This window comes from Drosophila montana, unplaced genomic scaffold (genome assembly GCF_035044405.1).
Source record: "Drosophila montana isolate Dmon_TW-CO22-7 unplaced genomic scaffold, ASM3504440v1 contig_1409_1, whole genome shotgun sequence".
NCBI classification, from domain to species: Eukaryota; Metazoa; Arthropoda; class Insecta; order Diptera; family Drosophilidae; genus Drosophila; species Drosophila montana.
Window position 1 is genome coordinate 499,104 of NW_026996361.1, and position 26,138 is coordinate 525,241.

Sequence of the window (26,138 nt, forward strand, 5' to 3'; positions counted from 1 at the left end):
CTGTTTTTATTGCATTATCTATTTAAAATTTTATATATCCTTTTGGCAATATATTATGAAAATGTTATATATGTTATATTATTAAATTTAGAAAAAAGCTCTACAGAGCTGCATACTATTTTTTATTTTAACTATTTTATTTGTGGTTATAAATTTTATATTATCAAATTAAATTAAAGTTAATACAAGAAATTAATGTGTAATTATTTGTTAATTATTTCTTGTACATTTTGTTGTTGTCTATTTTAATTCTAATTTCTATTTACTAATTTCTGGTCAAAATATTTCATAATAAACATGTGTATTTAGCGACTTTTCCTTTTTTGTCCTCTTTTATCAATTTATTTCATTATTCTTCACTTTATTGTTTTTGCTACGTAAGTCTTTAGCTTTATTCATAAAATAATTTCGGCCAATTCCAATCATTTCTGCTATTACGAAAAAGTATGTTTTATGGCAAATATTGTGCCCACAAGGCCTGGTATATCAAATAAATGAATGTTATTTGTGGCACATTTAGCCAGCGATTACTTTTAGCTGCGGCGCTTTCTTTATTTAGTTGCTTAATTTTAATTTGATAACCCGCATTTATTATGCATTTTTACGGGCGACATATAAATCACATACCGCAAAAGCACTAAAAATAAAAATCAAAATAAAAATAAAAAAAAAACAGAACCAAACCGAGAATGAAACGAAACGAAAACGAAAATGAAAATTCTTTGGCCCATGGACCGGACGCACCGAAGCTCGCTCTTGCTGAGCGGCTCTCTTGGACGCTCTCTGGCGATGCAGCTGCCAACTGTGCGCACGTATAACAGTTTCCGAGACACGAACGCGAAGAATACAACGACGACAACGACGATGCCGACGACGACAATGACGACGCTGACGTTGGCGCTGGGCTCTGCCCGGCAGGCGAGTGCCTGCTGAAAGTCGTCGGAGCGTTGCGGCCAAGCAGTCTCAAAGCGTACGCCGTTAACAACAGACACAGCGGACATATTCATTCACGCAGACGGACGGGGTGTGTTGGCGTCGTGCGTGGCGCAGTTCTTGAAAGTTATCAAATTCCCGTTGCGTTTACCGTTACAGTGCAAATGTAAAACAAAGCAACCAATAAAAAAAGCGGCCACTAGGTCAAACCACAACAGAAAAGTAGAAAAAAGAAAGTCAAATAAATTAAACTAAACAAAGTGCAGTGGAGTGCCAACGCCAGCAGGCCAGGATTTGCCTTTGAAAGTGCTGAAAAAGTCGCGTTCTAACGATAAACGGTAGACGGTACGCGATTTGCCGGCCAACAGCGAGCACGTCGTAAATTTGCGACAAACTTGCTTCGTTAATGCATTTAGCACGTGAATTCCAAGCCCGCAAATTGAGCTAACCACGCTGCGACAACAACAACAACAACAACAGCAACGACAAGATGGAACATGTGTAAATGCTAACGAGCGTGTAAGTGCAGCCAGTGTTGGTGAGGGGCAGCAGCAAACGTTGACAAGTGTAACGCAATTTGATTGATTTTGATTGACATGGCACTCAGCAGCTGTGGCCACCCAGAAGCAGTCAAGTGAAATACAAGTGGAAAACAGCAAAACGAAAAGAAAACTAAAAAAAAAGATATACCATATATCTGAGCAGAGTTTTTTAGGTTTACGAAAAGATCTGCAGCAGTAAAAACTGAAATACTTTCAATTAAAATCAAACACAGTCAAACACATCGACGAAGAGAATTCCTGAGTGCGAAAAACAAAAACCAATAAAATCCAAGCTCATATAAAAAGGAAGATTGCAATAATAAAAGATATATACTATATACATATATATAAAAAGTTGGGCGCCGGCTAATCAACTGCTGCGCACAACAAAAGCGTCCAGCGAAGCAACTTTTTCTTCTGAGTTTTTCCGTTTTCCCTTTTTTGCGGCGGCTGTCGCTCACTTTTTTTTTGTCCATTGCCTGCCATCATTTTCCGCATGTGCTGTGCAGTGTGTGGGTGTGTGTGAGTGTGTGTGTGTGTGGGTGACTGTGTGGGTGCTGCCACATAAAAAGGATATAATATTGCCGCATTGATTTTCTCCCATCGCAAATGTGACATCAACAAAGCGGTTCAACAGCAGCAGCAGCAACAACAACAACAACAACTTTAACAACAACTTTAACGACAACTCTAACAACCACATCGTCTAAAAGTTCAGAGCGCATCGAAAGTTTTGGACACTCATTTTGCTGGTCTCCGGGTATGTTATTTCTAATTTCTACCCAGCATTAATACTAATCGTCCTTCCGTCCGTCCGTCTGTCTGTCCGTCTGTGTGCATAAAACTGAACAATATTGCTTTCACAATTTCGAGAGTTTTGAACTTTTTATGCGCAACCTCTGGGATAATGTTTCAAGTTTGCCCGCCCAACCACAATATATGCATCTGCCCATCCATATCTATATCTATATTTGGTATCTGGCATCTGAATATTGATTTGTATTTGCATTTCTGTTTGTATTTGTATTTGTGCGGCATTTGGTTTGTCTAATTGTGTCGAATGCTCGCAAATGGAAATTAATATTTATTTTTGGGCTTATTGAATACATATTTGTAGTTTATTCAACTTTAACCTGCTGCTGGAAGTTGCCTACAAGAAAACTAATTGAATAATCATAATAAATAATTGAATAATCATAAAAATACAACTAATTTTAAAATCCGTGCAGTACTCCGATATAGCTTATGATCATTTTTTTGACATATACTCTTGTAAATTATTTTCAAATTGATTAATTTTCCACTCCTTTTTTGTTGCTGATTTTTTTTTACCTCTATATTTTTTACCCTTTATAAAAAATTATAATATGGTATATTTAATTGGCAAGTTTTTTTTTTTAAATTTGCTTGTCATATACCCAATCAAAGAAAGGGTAACCAGTCAGAAAATGTTTTTTATGAATGTTTATTGTGGAACTGAGTACGGGGTATCCCCTAATCTATCACTTTCAACCAGAGCATCCTCACTTGTATTATTGCTTCCCACAACTAGGCTTTTATTCCATACAAAACATTTTCCAAGTATTCTCCAAGCATTAACATTGCAGAAATTTGAATAAGCTGTTGCAAGTAGATTTTCCTCATGTTTGCAATTCCCAATTATATTTTTTTTTAAAGCCACATAAAACTAATAAATTACTAATTTAAGCTCAACGCGCTGCAATTAACAGCTTTTATTTTATTTGCAATTAAATTTTATTTTAGCACAAGAAAAAGCCACGCAGCTATTTATATTTAATTGGGCGATTAATTAAGTTAAATATAAATTTAGTTTAGCGTTTAGCTCTGATTGATAGTTTAACAAATACGTTTGGGGTTCGGGCACAAACACCTATTTCGACCCCACGTGACCTTCTGACAAATTAAAACTCGCCCTTTGGCCCCACAGCCCAATAAAGGGCAAACAAACCCTTTTCATGGCAATTTTAATTAACAACAAGCCGAACTCACACAAAAAAAAAACACCAAAAATAAAAAATGGAAAAGTAAAACAAAAATAAAGAACTTGCACAGTTTTAAATGTTTTTGTTGCGGCTGTGTAAATTTTAAACTGGAGCGCGCCCAAAAAGTAACCACAACAAAGGCACGGTGGCAGGGAGGGGGAAGGCGGAGGTGATATCTGGAGTGGTAAGCGGCACCTGTAAATATTTGGAAGCCCACAGAAAACGTATACGCACAAGAAGTAGAAAGGCGGCTGGCAGGTTTCTCGGGGCATTGGCTTTTCCGCATCGACTGGGCGTGTAAATGAGAAAATTCATTATTTAACATTAATTAAGGCTTATTATGCACATTATCAACACAGAGCGCGGCCGACACACACACACACACACACACACACACACACACACACACAGATAGTCCATATTAAATGTCAGCGAGAGAGACACAGCGCAAGACATAGTGAAAATGTGTCTGTGCGTGGGTGGACAACTATCCGCCATGAAAACTCACAGCTATGCGAAGGGGGAAAAGCACATGTTCATAATTCAGCGCAGAGAAGGGGGCAACGGTGCAAACAGGAAGTGTACGAGTAATAGCAAGAAGAACAACAACAACATTAAGAAGACTGCGGCACAGAGCTCGTTTAAATTATTCAGTAAATTGTTAAGTAAATAGCATGAGAGGCACACGTTAAAAAGGCAACCAAAACCAACAACAATAACAAAGCCAAAATGGCGTCTCATCCTTGTCTCCTGTCTATGAGCGGTGGGGGGGGGGGGGGGGGGGCTTCACTCCCCACACGTTAGAATTTTAGTGCACATATGAAAAACACACAACGGTGATGATGGGCGGACAGCGTTCACGATGATGATGATGATGTTGACGAGGACAACGATGACGGGGAGCGCGATGATGGCGTTGATAATGACGACACGCCGTTAACGGCTCACCGGAGCTGCTGCTGGCAAATGTACTCATACAATAAAATCAACACGGAATGCGGCTGCGAGACAGACGAACCCGCCTCCCCAAGGAGCGTTGGGGCCCAGGTGAAGAGTGGCAACCGAGCGGATTCGTGCTCAGCCCACAGTTGCCTCAGCGGCCGATGTGTGCGTGGGAAAGCAGCGAAAACTGTGCATATTTCTGCGAAGCTGGCGAAAACTATGCCGGAAACGGAAGCAGCTAGAAAAGCACAGAGTCAAACTTGGCTGGGAAGCCGTCGTTCGGTTAACCAAGTAAACAATAGCAAACATTCTACAATGCTAAGCTTACATCAATAGAAACCAGCTTCATTGATAGAAGAGCACGAGGCAAACAGAACTGATCTGTCGGAGAGTTCTCGGCCTGGGAGATACCCTATAAACGCCAGCCTCGGAGAATGTATCTCTACCTTATGATATATTAAAAGATAGAAGGAAAAAACGTAAACGTTATTCGTTTCAGCTTTTCCATAGTAAAAAGAAAAATTAATTTTATGATACCTCTCATCGATAGTATGCTAAAAAATTAATCGTTTTTCGATACATATTTTCGGCAGTATAAAAAAATATTCATTTTGTTAATCGTTGAAAGTTAATCGTTTTTCAATACATCTTCTCGATAGTATGCACAAAGTTGATACTTTTTTTGATACATCTTTTCGATAGTAAGTCAGAGATCGATATCTACAGGAAGAATATCAAATTATATTTATCTTATGAATATTGCAGGAAATTAAAGAATTATGTGCTACATATTTAAAATCCACATTTAAAATTCTTCTTTGAGCCAGAGATTAAGTTCCCCTGTTCACAGTCATGTAAATGTTAAAACTGACTATTTTATGAATATATGAATAAAAACATTTCAAAAATCTCCTTCTTTACTTAACATTGGACAACTTTGTTGATGAGATTTGCTCCTTTTAATTGATTATAAAAAATTGCAATGATTTGAGTACAACTGCAAAAATAAAATGCTGTAAAGACCTTGGAAAGAGTTTTTACGTGTACAACATATTTTACAACTAAACATAAAATAAAACGAGTCACACATTTTCGGTTTATTTCAGAAATAAAAATGTTTTTACAACAATAAGCCAAACTATATTTTCTCTATTTTTGAATAGTTTTGCAACGTAAAGGCCAGCTTAAGCCCCAAAGGCAACCAAATCACATAAATATAAATAACACGAACGACAAATATGATTTCAAATAATAAATTGGGAAACAAATAATTGGACGAAAACATGTTTGACTGGTCGAAAAACAAAAATAAATAAACTGCCAGAAAAAGATAAAAATAGATATTTAAATCGTATTTGTAGAAATTCATACATTTTGTATGAAAAGAAAACAAGAAAGGAATCGTAACAAGGATTATGACCTTAATTATATTTGGTATAATAATTATCTCATATGCTGTTACTATTATCTAGCAACTTTTAGCAGGGTGAGGATCGGTTTGTTCGTAGTTAAACAATAGTTTTGGTTTAAAGTAGCTTAGCTTAGTCGTGGTAAAGAAAATTTCTCCTCAGGAAAAAAACGTATAATAATATTGCACAACATTATGTTCATGTGTCAATACTTGGTAGCAGCTGGTGGATTAGAACCATGCTTTGGAAACCATCTAAAATTTGAATATGAAAAATCACATATATGTAGGATTTGGAAATGAAAGATGCGGTTGCATTTATAATCTTTGGTAATATTATAATCATTTATCACATGCAACCCTGCTGTGGAGAATCAACCCATAATAAAAATTATAATTAAAATTTATACAATATTGATTTCACAATTTGTTGAAATTAACTTTGTTTATTTTTACTATACAATAACATGATATGATAAAAGTTCCTCTATATGAAGCATATAAACACTGAAACAGTGTGCGTCAAAATAAGTATGCGGACCACTGTACTTATTTAAATACCTCCAAATAAGCACGTCCATTTATTGGAGTGTCTTAACCAGCTTTTTGCCCACAAATGACATGCAGAGTAAACAGCGATCGCCGGGCCACTTTCTGGGCCACACCCTTTATATGCGCATCTAATTTTATGGCCGAGACAGTTTCGCAGTGTTGCACAGTGTCGAGAATGCCATAATTTATGCGGGCGGGCTGTGCGAGTAAAAATGTTTGCATAAACTACATATACTATGCAAAAATATGCTATGGACACCGGCGGCAGCAGCAGCAGCAGGAGGCTGAAGCAGGAGCAGGAGCAGCTAGCAACGCATTCAGATTTGCCAGGCTAGATCTCGAAACGGGGCGTAACTGGCACATGTGTGCGGGCCAGAGGCTGGCAATGTAGCCCCGGGCAGCCAGCAGCCAACTTGCCCGGGCACATTAACCAAAATTGATTTTCGATTTTTTTGCCAGCAGAAGGAAGGCTGCGTATTGGGGTCTTCAGCTGCTGCTTCTACTGCTGCTGCGGCTGTATCTGGCGAGTTGGCGCCGCACGTTTTCTGGGTTAATTTTCTAAAATATCAAGAAACAGGCAGCTGTGGAAGAAGTCGAAGTAGCAGCATTTGAAAATAAAGCAATTTGTTTTGCGCATTTTCGAGTTGATTTGCCTGTTTTGTTGCTGGCCAAAGTTTGATTAGTTTGTTTTGCATGTGTGCGTGCTGTCTCTCTGTGTGTGTGCGGGGTGGATTGCGTCTAATGTTATTAATGTTTTTATACTAGCTTTTCCAAGGGCTTATCGCTGCCAATGGCCGCCCCATCAACGTTTGCCAGTTTTAGCTACAATATTTGGCAAAGTTTTTGGTTTGCTTTCGGAAAACTTTTTGTGAGTGCTATTCGCGTTACACTTGCCCAAAATCCAGCCAAAATGTCTAATGGAGCAGCCATTAATTTTCCACTATTTGGCATTTTTGGCCTTTTGCATGCGCAAAGCGCTGCAGCTGCACTTTGACAGCCGCCAAGGGCAAAGATTGGGTGGGGCGGAGGTCGAGTTTGACGGCTTAATAAGCCAAAAGTGGCTGCAAAGTGCTTTGGCTTAACCTTGGCAGTGGGCTTGGTAATTGGCCAATAAATGCACTGCGAATCGGTCAATAATGTGGCCAAATATTTGGCATTTTCGCTGACTAACTGACATTTAACGCAACTCGAACGTAATGGCATGCAACATTTTAATAATGGGCTTAAATGACGGCTCGCCAGTTAATTGTTGCTCGCATTTTTTATATTCGCTTTTAAATGCATAAAAATTGATATATATGTATATGTTTTTCACAATTAATTTAAGTGTAAATAATTTACAGCTGGCTCATTAAATTTAAACGAAATTGTTGAAGCTTACATAAATACAGTTGACATGAAATTAAATTCCTCCTTGTTTAAAGTGAAATTATAAAAAAATATATAAAAAAGTTAAGCTGGACAACAATTTAATTTTAAAATTGATAGTTTTGTATACTTCTTGGCAAAAATTTTAATTTGAATTTTGTAGTCAACGTTTATTTATTAAATAAAACTCTTATGAAAATTTTAAGTTTAGTTGAAGCAGCAACAGTATGTAAAAATATATCAGACTTAAGAGTGTATCAATACTCACTGAATTTATGCTCATGGAATATTTAAAAAAAAAATAAGAAATTTAGTTTTAATAATGATTTAAATTTCGGTAGAATTTTACTTTATATTTTTCCAAGCACTCTGTCTCTGAAAATCGAAATCGAAAATCGAATCGAATAAAAAGTAGATCAGTTCTTAATGTATTTATGCTCGTGGATAATCTGAAAAAATTTAAAAAAGTAAAACCGTTATTTTATTTTCGATTCAAATTTCTGTAGAATTTTACTTTGCTGCTTATAAGCATGAATCTCATAAATCTTTCTGAAATAAAATTTTTTTTCAAATAATATGATATTTAGTCGTATATGCAGGGGAATAGACTACTTTTCCAAAGCATCTCTACTTATTAAAAATATTTGCTGCCCAATGTAATCTTATGCTTAACGCATTTCTCTGCAGACAACAATTGCAAATATATTTTTGTTATTGCTTTCGGCTTGCCATGGCCAACTCCCACCGGGCTCAATCAACGCAGCGCTGAGCCACATTCTTGCCCACATCCTGGTGGGCCTCAAGCTGACCATGACGAAAACAAATGGCCGTGCAAAATGCCAAACAAATCAGTCGCAATTACGCGTCGCACTGCCCATTGAGAAATAGAAGGAGAGAGAGAGTGAAAAATAAAAAATGAAATGAGGCCAGCGGGCCAAGGGTGAAAAAATAAATATTGTGTGGGCCATCGAAAAAATGTAAAACATTAAATAATTTCATTTTCTTTGACGCAATGAGCCACCAGCTCAATCAGAAAGTTAAGCAAACAAATTGCAGAATGAAAACAAGCAGCAAAAAGCTGAATTTATGTTGCTTTCGATTTTTTTGCTTTCTGTTTTTCCTTTGCATTTCCCTGTTGCGCTACGCCTTGCTCCGAGAGGAACAACAATAGCATTGAGGAAAATGTGGAATATAGAGAACAATGTACACCAAGGGCTTACGCCATTCTGAGGCAGCGAAAGCAATTTCCGTTCGTTAAACCTACATTTCGAAATTAAATTTCTTACACTTGAAAAGTTCGCAGCTTCAATATTGCGAGGCGTTTTTCATTTGCCACGGCGCGGCGGCAGCAGCGCAATTATGCTATGGGGCCAGCAAGGCGGCAGTTAAGCCACACACCCGCCCGCACAGCCGCCCACACACCCGCATACCCTTGACACCGCCAGCCACCCACAACAGCTGAAACAAGCTCTGGCAAAGTGAGTTGTAATACGACGGCGGCGCCTTTAAAAGTTTGCAAAGCAGGCCCCAAAAAAGAAAATCATTAAAAATTATGTACAAGCGGCAAAATATACATGAAAATATTATGTAAACAAAATTTGGAGCCTGGGCAGAATCTGGTCTGCTCGTACTACTACTTATATAGCCAGCCAGCCAGCCACTCATTACGACCTTCGATCCGTGGCAGAAGGAAAACTTCGATGCGCTGTTTGCGTACGCGGCCGCTGCTGCGGTTGCTGAGGCCTCGAATTTTCTCTTTCTACTAAAGTTTTTTTTTTTTTTTTTGTTTTGGTGGAAAAATTGCTGAGTATTAAATATCTATTGAGTCGAATATTGTGGCATAAATTGAGGCGCGCTGAATGCTCGGCAAAATGTTGCTTGTTTTTCATTATGTTTTTTGAGGGGGGCGCTGCACAATTTCCAAATTGCTGTCGCCTGCAAAATTCTTTTCTTTGGGGCTTAATTGAGGTATTATTTGTGTCATCGATTCGAGGAAAGCTTTTCAACGACCTGAACAGCTGAGTAGATCGAGAGCTTTTTAAAGTAACTTTCTTGCCATTTTCCAATCTGGTTTTCCATTTTCTACACGCACACGCACACATACGCACACTCTCCTATCTAACTCATATAATCTGCTTAATTTATATGAAACCTCCCCTCGGTTTTTTTTACTGCATGTAGAGAAAAGATAAGCCCAACAACAAACTGGGGCAACAGAATAAAAAAAAAAAGGAAAAAAGCGACACGATTATTAGAACAAAAGGGCAACATTGCTGGACCAAAGTCGAGACCGTCAATAAAATCTTTTTTTATAGATTTTATTTGCATGCTCCTGGCGAGGACACGAAGGGCGTTCAGGAATAATAGCCCCCAGATATGGGGTCGGCCATAAAATTGATATAATGTGAATGCAATTTGCTCGCGTTCTATGGTATATGCGTAGATATTTTGTTTTAAATTCAAAAACCTGACATTGAGCCCGACACCCGATGAGCTAATTCGACGACTTCCTGGAGATTAACTTGCGACGTTTTGGTGTGCAGCAAAAGTTTCTTCAAGGGGCTGTTCGCACAGAATACTTGCACGAGTCCTGAGTCCGGTGTCCTTCGTTCTGACAGTAGTTACCATGCGTCTGGCATACAACAATGCCATTAAATAGAATATTTAATTTTATTGTTTTCGCTGCCGTGTCCTTGCCCAAAATACGTCATACAAAGGGTCGGCCTCAGAGAGCGACGCGCATATTTTAGGGCTTAGCTACAAAAATTTAAATTCCGTAAGCATCCCGAGGACATATTTGCATATTGTTCATTTTATTTTTTCCAAAAATTTAAGCTCAACGACAATTTTCTCTGTCTCTTTTTTTTTTGTCTTTTATGCAAAGGCGTTCAAAACCATGCGAAAACCGAAAAGTTATAAACATTTCTAATATGAAACCCTTTTCCTCTGTTTTGCATTTTTTTCATTGCAGGTTACAGAGGACGACTAAGCCGAGTCTGATTAAACCGATAAAGGTATGTCCAAAGCAATGTGAAATGCATAATTTCTTAATGATCAATCAATAGATACCCTGTGAGTTGGGAAAACATCTGGCTTATCCAATTACTTTAATAATTTATTATGTGAAAAAACTTTTTTAATTAGCAATATATATATTCTTTTAATTTAACCTCTTTCTTAGTTCTTGAATATAAAGTTGTATCTAAAAGTTAATTGAATTAATTGAAAATTAATCGAATCGATTATATATATCTTTTTACTACAAAAATTATTTTTTTTTTCAATATCTTTGGATTTCCTATAATTTACCTGCTTATTATTTAAATTAAACCTATTTTTCTTTGTTTTAATTTTACTTTTTTTGAAAAACTTATTGTTTAATTTTAAGCGCTTTGCAATAGTATGAACAAATCAACAAATTGTACCTGGGGTATCAATTAATTTTTATTAATTTTTTTTTAACAAATTATTGATATTCATCAAAAACTATCAAGTTTAATATATTTTGATTTCTTGTAATTAATGTGCCTTCCAAAATGTGTTGGCCATCAAATCGATGGAAATCTTTAAGTATGCCCGTTCATTCATTCAAAAAAAAAAAGCTAGAGAACGTTCTTTATGCAAATAGCATTAAATATGCAAATCAGAAGCTGCGTCGTAGCTTTGAAGTAACTTTTAATTTTTTCGCATTCATTTCGTGTTGGCTGGTTTTCAGGCAGGCTTTCATTTGGGCCTGTCATAAATGGCTGTCTGTTTGCCTGTTTTACCTGGCCCGTCACGGCTTTGGGTATTTGGACATTCAATTCATTTATTTATTTATGAAAATGTGTATGCATATGTGCAGGGGGCGAATAACCATTCGTCAAAGTTGTCTGCCATATTTCATTGAGATTTAAAAATAATATTTATGCACTTGCGGGACGGCAAACGGCGGTACAAAAAGAATTTCGATTTTGGTTTATTAACTCAACGGCATGGAAATTATGGTAAAAAGCGTTGACCATGTAAAAGGTGCACTGACAAATGGCCAGCGCAATAAAAACCAATTTGATTTATGAACAGCTTAAACATGGCTGCCATGTTAACGCCGCAATTGTGGCCATATAAAAATGAAGTACACTTTTTGTCAACGCACCTGACAACTGCCTGGCAGCAACTGGCCAAAGCTGGGCCCTGCGTGCGTGCCCAGCAGGTGCTCAAATGTGGCCACATTTTGCGGGGGACACGCTGCCGCCACGACAGTGGCAATAAAAAGCAACTTAAAATGATTTGCGGCCAAGTTCTTTCACTTTGATTCACTTTAACCAGCCTAGCAACATGTCCTGGCATCTAAAATTGGGTAGCAATTGAGGTTGAACTACTTGAACTTGTTGGGCTGTGCTCCTTACTACTCTGACAAGGTGCCGCTTGTTCAGTGACTTTCTGAAATAAGCATTATTTGTAGCGAAAGTTTGATACTGTAATAAAAGGAAAGTTTTCATTTCTCCCATCCACCTTTTAAAGTGTAATTGATTCGTTGTTTGTAAATCGAAACATGCGATCTTAAGCTTTGTGCAGCTAAAGATTATTTACATAGATTGTTAATAATTAATATATATATTTTTGCTTTTATACCCTCATAGAGGGTATTTCTTATGAAGTGTGCAGAAGGAGACGTATCTGACTCCATAAAGTAAATATATTCTAGATCAGCATCAACATCCGAGTTGATATAGTCATATATGTCTGTTCATCTTTCTGTTTCTTTCGTCTTGAAACTTTGCATTGGTCCATATTTCTGTTTCATGCAGTACATTTGTCGGAATCAGCGGAATCGAATTACTATATCATAGCGATGCCATAGGAACGATCGGTCGAAAAATAGTTTCTTGTATGAAAATCTTTCTTGTTTATCAAAATATCTTGATCAAAATTGGAATTCATAAGTTTTACTATGCAAGGGTATTAAATCTTTCGCGTGCTGAAGATATCCTTACATTCTTGTTTTCTTTTGTTTTCATTATTATGTATATTATAGAAAAACACTCTCTAAATGAATTAAATAAAATCATTATTAATAATATATGTATAGTATTTCCTACATTTTTAGTTTCCCGGAGCAATCAGTAGATTTTTCGAGATTTTGTTCTGAAAGCAACCTTGGTGAATACATAAACCCAATTTCTGTGCTTTTTTCCCTGTACAATTTTGATATCCAATGTTCCGACAATATCTAACGAAAATCCGATATTGTGGAGATATAAAAGCTGTCTTGCAGCTGTTTAATTTTTTTTTTATCTTCAAAATGTTTTGAACAGTTTTCAAATGTCAAGTAATTTCTTTGAAATATCACTCGCAATTATAAGTGATTAAGGGCGTATCAAAATTTGTAACTTTGTGAAAACACAGAAGCTTGGAAAGAAGCTTAACTGACAGTTATTTGTAGCGGGGGCGATTCGTGGAAAGAGATTGTCGTCTGAGTATTTTCCGTGAAAATGTAATTCATTATAAAATATTTTCAAATGCATGAAAAATGCCAGCAACAATATATCCAGGAATGACAATTTTCAAATTAAATAAAGGCATATCAAATGAAATTCAAGCTCATTAAGCTAATTATTTTAAGCGGTTAAATTAAATAACAGCACAACAAATTTCATTGCAAAACGGCGCGTTTAAAAAATTTCATAAAAAAAACTCTTTCACTCTTCCACTCAGACTAGATAAAAATAGAATTAAGTACTTGTGAGTAATTTGGCAAAGTCTTTTTGTTGCGAGCCAAGAGCCCACATTAAGCTCGTTTCTAAGGTTAACAAGTATGCCGCATATAAGTAAATAGAAACATTGTAATTTATTTTTAATGAATAAAAACTCAAGGTCTTAACTTGGGTGCAAGCGGGCCAAAAAATTAATTATCGTTGGCAAACAGTGCGAGAGAAAAATCATTGCAAGCTTTCACACAGCATACATATATATGTGTGTGTATGTGTGTGTATGTATATACTTCTATGTAAGCCGCCTGCTTAGGCCGCCCGCGTATTTCATTACAGGCGGCGGCACTTGAGCGTTGTTAAGCTAAAAGTAAATTGCTTATTAAAAAGCAGCCTCAGCGTTTACACACGCAGATACACACAGTCACATAGATACATGGGCTAGGGGCGGGGTTGGGGGTAGCCTCATGAGGAGTGAGCCACTCATTTACACTTGAAGTGGCAGCAAAAGCGAGAATTAAGTGAGTGGGAGCTGCAGACAACACATGAGGCGGTGCGAAGGGGGGCCGGGCCGTCTGCCAGAGGTAATGACAAAGCTCCAAGCTGAAGCTGGAGCTGAAGCTGGGGCTGGAGCTGTTGCTGGCAGGATCTCTGCGCGCGCTAAGGTCCTTGAAGCAATCGACTTAATGCTCAGCCTGTTGTGTATTTAGTTTGCATTTTCATTACACGCACACACACACACACGCACACGCACACACTAACAGCTCGAAGGACAACCGCACACATGACTGCCTGCCCCTCTGGAGGGGCGCACATTTAATTTTCTACACATTGTGCCATGTCCTGATAGATTAACTGGGTATCGGTTTTGCCTGTGTGCGTGTGTGTGTGTGTGTATGCCAAAATAAGTTGTGTCCTTGCCACACACATACACACACGCAAACAGATACACACACATGCGCATATAGCCCCGTGACTCTATGTTACTTGATTGGATGACTGAGACACAGTTCGAAAGTCAAGGTAGCCAGAACTGGGATTGGGGGTGTGTCTTCTGGGTATGCTGCACGCTTCAATGAATTTTTGTCAACGTGATTCGCATTAGAATGTGTATTCAAATGAGTACATAATTTGTTTGTTTGTCTGTGTGCAGTTAGATATGCATAAATATCGGCAAGCGCCGAGGCGCTGAGCTGTTCCCATTTTATGAGTGCAATTATGTGGCATGTGGCATGTGGCATGGGGTGTGCCTATGTTTGTGTGTGTGCGTGTGTGTGCGTTTGGGCGTGTCCCTGTGTGAGTGTCTTTGATATAAATTTCAAACAAATTGCAAATAAATTGGAGTTGTCTTGGCGTCGCCATTGTCAACCCTCACAGTCTCTTTAGTGAGCCCCACAAGTTATTTAAAATATGTAAATTTCTTGTAGCTCATAGTCACCACCCAACCAGCATAGTCACCAACCAACCAGCCACTGCCACCCTCCTCACCACTTACATCCTTATCCGCAGCCACACACACTCCAAACACACGCACACACACACACACAACGCACAACAACCCCACAGCTTTTATTGCTTTTCGCTTTGTGTCGCCAGTTTAAAGACCAGTTTTCGTCGCTGGGGCTTCTGTGGGGCAAGTCGTTGAGGCGCTGAAGAGCACCAGTTCGGCATATCCCATGACATTTAATTTACTTAAGTTCACTAATCCTCCCGCCTCACCCCACATTGGCAAGCCAAAACCAATCACATGCTGCGCCTGATGAGCATTGTCTGCCTTTTTAATTAAATACTGTACACGTCCTTCTGCACGCCATTCATATGAGAGTCCTGCGGCGCAGGATGCTGAACTGGGTTTTGTGTTTTTTGCGCTTTTGGCCAGTTTTTGTGGCTGCCCCTCTGGCCAGGGCAAAGTCAAAGCGAATTGATTTAATGTTAAAAACGCAAATGCGTTACTTATTTTATTTACATTCACATTCTGATGGACAGCTGGCGGACATGCGCTTATTGCATTCAGCTGATGCCAAGCGGAAACAATAAATATAAATCGCTTCGAGTGCTTATGAATGCCCGACAGTGCATGCAAATAACAAACCATGAATGATACACTACGGCATTTTATTGTGTGAGTTAAATAAATAAATATAAATTTTTATGTGAGTTCTATTAGTTATTCATCATTCATTTTATTGAATAAATCTTATTGTAACATCTGGTTAGCAGCATTTACCAGAAAAACTACTTTTCAAATGCATGGGCAGGATCATAAGAAAGTGAAAAATAATATAATAATATAAAGTCAATTTCAATTTGTTATAAATATGCTTTGGGTTCTCCCTTTATTTAAGCATTTTGATGCAAAATAAAATGAATATTAATTTAAATATTATTTAAAAAGCAATTTAAAGCAAATCAATTGCATTATATAAGAAAAAGTTAAAGGCAAGTGTAAATAATAATTTTGTCAAATTTCTTAAAAACATTTTTATTTATTTAATTTGATATGAATAGAATTTAAGCCAATTCCATCAAATAGTTCAATAGTGTCGACCTCAAAAATGTATTGTTGTCTGTGCTCGGTATTTATCTTAAACATTTGAATTAGAATTTACTTTGAAAAGGTTTTATCTGCAGTTGAGCAGAGTTACCAACAAAACAATGCAAATAAAATAAATCGTATGAAAATAAAATCAATCAATAAGTGAAAAACTACAGCAAATAGCGGAAATGCCAATCGAATAACTGTGGCTGGCAAATATTTGAGCCATTTGTGTAAAGTGTTAATATTGTTAACATTTTTTTTTGTGCTGTTTAAATTCCTTAAACTGGGCCGTGGAATGTGATTTTTGTATAATGATGGCTGATTTCAGCGGGTCGCAACACAAACTCAACAAAGCCTTAGCATTTGCTCAGCTTGTGGAATGGGCTGCTGCCACGCCTGCTACCCGCCAGTCGCTTTCTGCTTTATTTTCGCGCATTTGCTGTTTATATAAAACAATAATAATAAATTCTGTGGCAATTTAGAAGATGGCAACATTGTGACGTGGAGCCTTTTGTTGCCATCGAGGCTTTGACTTTGACTATGCCCAGCGCCAAATCCAGGCCCACACCAGCCCCGGGACCTCGGAGACGCCCTCAATTTTGTTTAGCCGGCGGCTTCACTTGCGTATTGTAAACTTTCGACATTTGTGTTTCTGTTTCTGTTCCTGTATCTGTTTGTGTTTGAGTTTGTGGCAAAGTTTTGCTCTTTTCCGTTGAATTTATTTGTTTGTTTTGCGAGAGCCGCTGGCGAATTATTTTGGGCCCATTGAGCCGGTTGCTAGGCAGCGGTAATTATGTAACCATATAATTGACGCATTTTTGATTCGTACAATACCTATTAAATTTACAATACAGCGTGGCCTCCATACACACACACACACACACATACACATACGTTTATTCAATACTTGCTTGAGCAGAATGATATGCCGCTTTCTTCCTTCGTTGCGCCTCTTTAATCCCCTGCCTCAACTTTCCATTGATGGCCATTCGAGACGATTGAGATTGAGGCAAAAGATGCTGAGGCAAACGCAACGTCCAAATACAAAGGCAAAAGGGCTCTGGCGCCATTTTGTATGCCAAGCACACATACACATGTATGTATATGTGGGAATTTGTATATGTACGCTTGTGTGTGCTGTGGGTGTGTGTGGGAATGTGACGATAAAACATTTGCTCCGATTGCCTAAGTATGCCATACCAGTTAGTATGAGGCACGCAGGCAGCATTCGAATTTTTATACCCTGGCGATAAAGGGTACTCGCTTTCAATGGCTATGTTTCCATTACATAACAGCTGAACTCCACTGGGATGCTATAAGCATGTTGATATACTGTGCATACTTTATAAATAACAAATCAGGGCAAAGCATTCTAAATTGCTATATTTTTGACCAGTGTACTTTTTAGAAGACCGCTAGGAAGCTGCGCTTTTCATAGTCATAGAAGATCAGTTAAAAAGGGTATCAGGAATTTAAGAAAATGGCTGAAAACTGAGATCTAAAACTAAAAACGCACGTAAATCTAGGAACAGTCGAATACCAGCATTTCGACTAGGATTAAAATACGAATTATTGCGTTCATACATTTTTAAATATTTCTGCTGTATAAGAACACCCGCCCTATGCGTTTCCTAACTCTAAATTATATATTTTTAGGAAGTCCAATTAAGAAAGTTATAAAAATTCCTGAGAAATTACTTGCCAATCTTATAATATATTACGTTTATTATAAAAGGTATCATTATAATTAAAATAAACTATCTCGAGCGAGTCGCTTGAGGAACCGAAGTCTGATCTAGTTCCGTACATGTTCACGACTTTGCTCTAATTTATCGATTTAAGATGTTTTATCAAGTCGATGAGCCTGCCACAAGTTAACTTACAAACAGAGCGACAGAGCTGCCCACACCACAATTGTTTTTTATTCGCTTCTTTTTGTTGATTTTGTGCGATTTATCTTTAAGCTTGCAAGAGCATATCAATTTCGACTTTTTTTTTTGGGATCTCGTTTATTTACTTACTTGTATTTTATTGATTTTCCGCTTGGCGTTTTGTCAGTCAATACGTGTTTTTCAGTGCGCTTTGCAATCAGCCAAATCTGCACACACACACACACAAGCACATACACACAACATACTTAAGATACTTAAGTTAATGACCTGGTGTTGGTTGGTGGGCCGCTTAGCCTAAAATCGAAGCAAGCTGCTCAGTGTTGTTAATTTAAGTAAAAAGCATTTTAGCTGATGTGTTTATTTGCCACGCCCAGCACACGCACACACACACACACGCACACACACACACACACACACACGCTGACAGCGGAAGTGTTATCCTGGGCCTCCGTAGCGGCTCATATTAGTGATAATTTAGTTGGTCTCTAGTGCTAGCAGCATACATTTATTGTATGCTATATAGCAATGGCTTTATACGGAGCTTGCCAGCACATATGTATAACTAGCTTGAGTGTGTGTCTGTGTGTGTGTGCTTTGGAGCTCATTTTTGGCATTTTGCCAGCGCGCCACATTGGCGTCCTTTAATGTGAAAATGAGTTGATGCTGAAGCAAATGTGTTGGCTGCTCCTCTTGCTAGATACACACATCTATTTTTCCATTATGAAACGCTTGAATGAGCATTTATGTGCATGTTTTCATATAGTATATGACTGAAATAGATATATGTATATGCCAGCGTACTCGAATACGAAAAATAGTTGATTTACCGATAGAACCTGCTGCCAAATGTTAAACTTTTTGGTATTGTGTCATTGGCAGCATCAAAGGGCTTAGACCATTTTTAAAGTGGCTTAAATGGTTTGAGAGGCTTTTAATATCAAATATGATTGCATCCATTCGAAAATGTCAAAAATATATTTGACTGAAATCTAACGAATTCACTGTATTCGCTTTTTACTTATTTAATTCGGCTCAAAAATGTATGCAGCATAAATAAATGAACACATGGTCTGAAATTGAGCAGCTGCATGTTTCAGCTGTAAATGATCAAACACTGGAATCGTGTTCGTTCGCATCAAGCATTAATAAATTATGGTCATACATAATTCGCGTCACTTGCTAATACGAAAAATTGAAAGCCAATTGCGCGACCTATACAACGTCTGCCTGCGCGTGTTCGTGTGTGTGTGTGTGTAACAATTATGCAAATGTGTGCTTGTGCGGTAGACATGTAAATACGACAAATGAAACATTCACATGGCTGCCTTTAATGCATGCGCAACAGAAATTTGGAAACAAAAGAATTACAACTTGGAGGCAAATAAAAAATTGCACAGAATTTGGCGAACATAAATTATGCCAAAGCATGCGCCGACACACAATCAACAAACATTTTTTGGCACAGCCAAGCGACGACAATTTCCAAACAGACAAACAAACGACCAACAACAACAACAACAACAGCAGCAGCAGCAGCAGCTGCTGAATTTGCCCGGTGACCTACAAATGCCTGGCACACAATTTCCATAGCATACTTTTCTGGGCGCGTCCACACAAATTGCAGGCCATTAATTAGCGGCACGCGCCTGCAGCGTTGTAACTGTAATGTAAATTAAAGCCGCCATTACTTTAAGAATTCTCCCCTACAAAAATTGCATAAGTGATAAAAATGCTGTTAATAATAAATAAATACAAATAAACAACGTACATACATGCACATGCACATGCATGTAAAGCTGACCAAGTGTTGTATTTATATTTCATATGCAAGGTTGCTGTCGCTGCGGTTTTCTGCTTTATGTGTAAATTGAGCTTCTGGCATTGTTCAACTCTGCTTCAATTCTCCGGCATTGCACGCACAAATTTAAAATAATATTCTCATAAATTATGCTTGCAGGAATTCATAGGTTACATGGTTTTCATGCACCAAACAAGAACCTATTAAATTACTGCCAGCTGCTTGTGCAATACAAGTTTTAATCATTTTTACAAATTAATATGTTAAATACGGTAAAAGTGAAAGCAATAAGTACAGCACCCAATGTTATTTTTTTTTTATTGATTTCTGTATATAACATATTCCATGTACATATACATTTATTATGGCCATATGGCATGACATTTAACTGACAATAAAGTCAATTTGTTGCCACCAACAAGTACTCGAATAGGCCTGATTAATTGCTCTGTGAAAGACATTTTTATTTTGCAGATGTTCTGTGCAAAAATTGTATTATTTTAACAATTCTGAATTCACGTTCCTGTACTGGCTACTTGTTAAATGCTAATTAAGAGCATATCACAATTAAAATTACCTATTAATGCATTTGCTTTTAACAACGCCTTGTAATTATTGCCGCACATCAAGCCAAATGAGGCAATCTTTAATGGCAGATAGATGCTTCTTCTCCTGTATGACATTAGCTCTGCCGCTAACTTGGCCTAGTAGCTGAGAAAGCACCAAAAAAACAGCCGGCAAAGTGCCAATGATTAGCTTAATGTGTGCTCATTTTGCAGCTTTCCCGAAATAGAAATAAAAGCGTAAATAATTTATTTTTCCTCTTTTATTTTATTTTTTTATTCGGATTTTTATGCGCGCATTTTCAACATTAAATTGCCGTCTGGCTGAGGCAAAATCGAGCGGTGCGGAGCGTTGCCGCGGCCAAATTACCGCAAATCCAATGCCCCCTGCCACAGGCTGACATTTAATCAAGGTACAGCGTAAAGGTAAACAAACGGAAATAAGCGCAACTTCCTGTTGCTGTCGCTGCCGTTTTTGTTGCTGTTGTATTCGCATACGAAACGGAAATACAATCAAAATTGTGTAATGTTTGCTTACCAGCAGCCGATGGGGCAACAGGGGCATGTTACGTGGCACGTTGGTTTTATTTCGGCGTGTGTGTATGCGTGTCTGTGTGTGTGTGCACGCTTTAGTTTTGCGCTGGGCTGTCACCTTTTTCGGCAGCTCTGTCGGTTTGCGGGCTTTTCGTTGGGTTTTCAGTTTGAGGTTTTCGGAAGCGACAGCTTGTGACAGTTGGCTTGGCAACGCGCTGCTAATGAATTTTGCGCACAATAAATGATTAGCATTATGCCATTGAATATTTAACGCGTCCATTTACAAGCGCATTTATTGGCATTGTTTGTAAAATTCAATATGCACAATGCTGGTTCCATCTACGCTTTGGAGTCGTCGTGGGGCTGTGGTTAAGCGTAACAGGAAACTTACATTTCGGCTTATTAGTTCGCTTTGTAAATGCAAATGGCTTTTTGTGGGGGCTGCCACTGCTGCTGCTGTGGCTGTTACTGAGAATGAGGTGCTGTCAATTATAATTGATGCCGTGACAAGTCAATTGTCAGTCAATTGAGCGGGGGCAGCGGCAGTGCGGGAAAACAAAGTCACTTTGCCGTATGTAGGCTGGGAAAATTAATGCGAAACATGCGTGAAAGTGCCAAATTGGAATGAGCCAGGTTACTTGGAGTGGGTAATGCCTTTTCAAAGCAATATTGTTTGTTAAATTATTTAAACAGTTCGAAATATACATACGAGGTGTAAAGAACCAGAGGTTAGGGAAGCGCGAAGACTGCTTACATCATATAGAATTCTAATATAATAGTAAAGCTTTCGCTTTTGTCAAGGAAGTAAAAAGTTTTTAAGGAATACTTTTAATCACTAAAATAGAAACTTACCCTCCGTCTTAGTGTTAAACTGATTCAGCTTAAACTATCATATATGGTATATTTTTGTAAATAAATATTTAAATAAAGTAATCTTATTGTTATAATTAATTCTGCTAAAGTTTCTGTAACTTATGTCAAAAATAAAACGCTTTTCCTGGGACCTTCCATTCATATAACTCGCCAGCTCTGGCTCGTTCGGCAGGGACTATATCTTTTTCGTAGTTGCAATCAAATGCAATCAAATTCCCGTAATTTAGACTAAAAATAACTCTCTTTCTGGGCAACAAACGCATTTGCTAGTTGAGGCAAATAAATTGTATGCCATTTGTATGGGACTGCAATCACAAAAATTCACATCCATCAACACATTTACGAAAGTGGCCTCCATCGCTCATGCCACATAAGTTGTGGCAAGTGTGGCGAGGGTTTCGGGAGCTGCGGGGAACAAGTGTCCACATGTCCATGTGGATGTCAACAGCGCCAACGCCTTTTTATATGCTGCAAAACAATTTTCAAAGTCATATTTTATGCCATCAAAGGCATTTGTCATTTATGCGCAAAATGTTTGGCAATTTCCACCGCCCAACCATTCCCACAATCTCCGCCCCGCCCCACAGCAAATGCTCAAAACTCAAGCCAGCAAACTATGTGAGGAACGTTTGGAAAACATGATGTGAGTGCCTGTCATAAAAGCATAGGCAAAGGGTAAAACATACTCGTAAAGTGTTCCGAGACCATGGAATACGAAATACCGAATATGGAGAATGGTAAACGGGTCTACGGTCCATGGTATATATGGTATGTACGGAATATGAATATGAAAGGCGGAACGAGGCCAGCAGCAGATGACAATTTAGCAAACTTCTGTTATTTGTCTCGCTATGCAAAATAAAATAAAAAGAAATTGTTACGCAAAAACTTGACAGGACAGGAGCAATTTGATTTTGGCATTAGTTGCCCGACTGCCCGTCTGCCCGGCTGCTCGGCTGCCTGACGCTGACAAATTTTTGTTTTTGCCATTGCTAATAGTAAAAAATATGCGCGCGTCAACTTCGACGCAGTCTGTGACAGCTCTTGAGATTGCCATGAATATATAAAATCATGCATGTATTTGTATATATTTATTTCAGTATGTGTGACTGTGGAGTTTGCTGCTGGGGCAGCAGCAAAAATACAAAAATATCAATTCATGTTTATTAAATGCCCTGTAAATGCTTCTAGAATGTTGGTAGACATAAATATATAAATATTCGTATTTTTGCTTATGATGCATCAAGTTTTATTAATAGACAAGGCGTATACGTAATATTTGTACTGAATTATTCGATAAGGCGTATACGTAATATTTGTACTGAATTCGAATTTCTGGTTAAACCAGAGGGAGAAAGAAAATAATGAGTTTGGCATTAAATATATGTTTCTAAAAGTTCTGAAAGTATTTAATTTTTAAGAAAATTTACAACATTTTTATATTAATAAAAAAAATGTTATGTAAATACAAACATTTAGAATGGCATGAATCTCAATTATTATTAGATATTATGTAATTTTGTCAATTGCGAATAGCAAAATTTATTCTCAGCATCTTAGTTTATCAACAACAATAATTTTGTTTTGTTAACAGGGTACAAAATGTCTGCCATTTTATAACAAATGTTTTCTCCTGTTTTTTATTTTCTCTTACTCTTTCTCTCTCGCACCCTCCCTCCCTCTCTCTCCCTCTCTTGCCTTTCCTTTCAGTCTCTCTGTATCTCATTTTGTTTTGTTTGTTGAGTTTTTGTTCGTTGTCATTGAGGCCCGTCAAAAAGGCTGTCATTCTAAATGTTGTTGTTAAACGTCGATGCTGTTATTGTTGTTTTTGATGTTTGTTGTTGCTGCTGTTGTTGTTTGTTGTTGTTATTGTTGTTGTTGTTGCTGCTGGTGCTACTGGTTGTTGGTACAGAGCCAAGCATTGTCGCACAGCCAGCAGCTGGAGATACTCGCACTCACATGCAGTTCGCGTTTATTGTTTGGCAATAAATTTGCTGGATAATAATTTCAGACTGGCGTCATAGCAATGATAAACTGTAGATGATATATTATTGCGTTCTTCGTCGAGTAAATACAGGACTGCTCCTATCCAGCCAAAACTCGGTCCAGACCCGGCCCGGTCTGTGCTCTGAGCTCTGTTTCTCTTTCTGTTTGTGTAAGCAGCCGGAAGAACGGCGCTTAAGTGCGTGGTCGGATTTGGGAGCAGCCCGCTGTTAACCACCAAGCCGGCTTAGGCAACCGACTCGACTTGAGTAGCTACAGACTCCGACCTTTCTATGTACAATATGGCAACGCCCACCGCACGTGCGGCTCTCAGTGCCGAAAGCCCTTTCGCATGCAAAATGTTGTCTCCTGTTTCCTTGTTCCAAAATGCTTCTTTATAGATGCGATTTTTATGAGTTAGTGCGACGAGTGCTCATAAATTTGATGGCACCCGGGCGCCCCGTGCCCCCTTTAAACATATTTAAGTAAAATTTCGTCAATTTACATGAATTTTGTCGGTTGCTTATAAATTGGGCGGCTGAAAGGTTTGTGACAGTAAAGAATGATAGATGGAACCCAAACTGAATAAAACAGACTCGCCATATAATAGACTGGGCCAGTCTTCATTTGATGAATGGGCTGTGAAGTACATATGTGAACATTTGTTCATGTTGAGATGCATAAATCATGCCCATTCTCTTATATATAATTAAAGAATTGTTTAAGAAAAATACAGAGTATATATGTACAATCAGCAAAAGCAAACTTATCAAAGAAGTAAACGTGTTTTAACCTTAACAGAAATTTGCAATTCAGATGACTGTAAAAGCAGGCGGCGGAAAGCTCCTTTTTATACTTTTCACTTAAAAATCATGAAATCAAAAATGTGAATGGCATGAGCCTGCTTGACAGGGGTACTCGACGGAGCCATACCCTGTATGCAAGTCTTAATTGTTAAGAAGTTCTTTCTTACTGAAAGTAATATCTGTTTGTTATTGTTGTTACTATTTTTTGCCTGCATATAATGTACATATATCGTTAATGCATTTCAGTGTGGTAAAGTTAGTTAAATATTAAAGGGCTTCAATGGATTGTACATAATAGAAAAAGTTATTCCCGTATAATACAATTCGAATTACCACTCATCATAACCATTTTAAAAGATTACAGGATATACCAAATTGAAATACCGCCAAGAGCTGTGTTTACGGCCGCTGTTTCATCAATTTCTTAAGTCCTTTTTTATTTTTTTATTTATGTACATTTAAAACAGCGACTCAAAGACCTGTCTGCACAATCATTCCATGGCAACAACAAAGTGAACAATTTCTTGGTCCCCTGAACGCATCTCAAAGACGAACACCTGTGTGTATTTTCACCTATGCCACATCAAAAAAAAAAATAAGAAAAAAACAAATTAAAAGAAAAAGAAACCGCAATACAATGCAAGCAATCGAAGGACGCATGAGGCATGAGGTTGACAGCGAAATTTGCTGGCTGTCAATTTCAGGCGTGCCAAAAAAAATATATTTATTCCGTTGAATATGCATTACGCAATGCGGTGGGGCGGTGGGGACGTTTTCGTTGCGGGTTCAGGAGTTCAATATGTGCGTGGGTTATCGATTTTCGCGATGGGGCGGCGGGTCGCACCCTTTTATCATGGCACATGTGTGGGAAGGGGCGCATCTGCAAGAATGCCACACGAAGCGAAACGAATATCTTAAGGATATACGAGTCCTGTGATTTTTGTTGCCCTGCTCTGAATCAGATTGACTTTAAGAAGTGCCACACAGTAAGTTGTATGCCCGTAACGTAAAAAATTAAAAAGCCCAGCGCTGTAAATAAGCATCATTTTGCAGGTCCTACAGTTCCCTGGTCAATGGACCGTTCAGGCCGTGCTGACTTATCCGACCTGCCGTTGCCGTTTGCCAATGCCGTAACGTGAAATGAAAGCACGTAGCATTTTCATTTTGGCCAGCGTACGGAATGCCAATTACAAGATCTGGCGGCCACAGAGAAACAGAGAGAGAGAGATAGCGAAAAAAAAAAACAAACAGCGAGACGGAGGCTGAGCAAGCTCTAGGGGTGGTCAGATGCATAGAGAGAGAGAGAGAGAGATGGCCAAGAAAAACACGAAACTCATTGAAATGAGTCGCGCACTGTCTGCGCGGGTTCGCCTCATAACTGATAGATGCCTTTTGGCGAAATTTTTAATAAACTTGTGTGGCTCCTTGAGATACACACACACACACACACGGATACACACATACAGCTGGCAGGACACGCTGGAAAAAAGAAAAGGCCTGGCGCCTACGACGCGTTGGCGACGTTCGCCTCGTCGCTACCTTTTTTTTCTGTGCTCGGGCTATGTCTGCGGCGGCGGCGACGGCGGCAGCACTTAAAAGTGTTTTATTATTGAGGTTTGCAATTGGAATTTTAATTTTTATTTTATAAGTTATGCGTGCTGAATCTTAAACATGCCACATAGAGATCTCACGCTTGCCTCTCTGTCTCGCTC

The 26,138-nt window shown here is 38.3% G+C and overlaps 1 long non-coding RNA gene across 1 annotated transcript in view; it reads left to right on the plus strand.

The window, feature by feature from the left end:
- The first annotated feature begins 856 nt into the window (after positions 1 to 856).
- LOC135429138 (uncharacterized) overlaps positions 857 to 26,138 on the plus strand; it is a 31,805-nt gene continuing 6,523 nt past the window's right edge. Inside the window, exons 1-2 of the long non-coding RNA XR_010436372.1 lie at positions 857 to 2,235; positions 10,720 to 10,762. This is a non-coding gene — a long non-coding RNA (uncharacterized LOC135429138). The remainder of the gene's footprint in view (positions 2,236 to 10,719; positions 10,763 to 26,138) is intronic.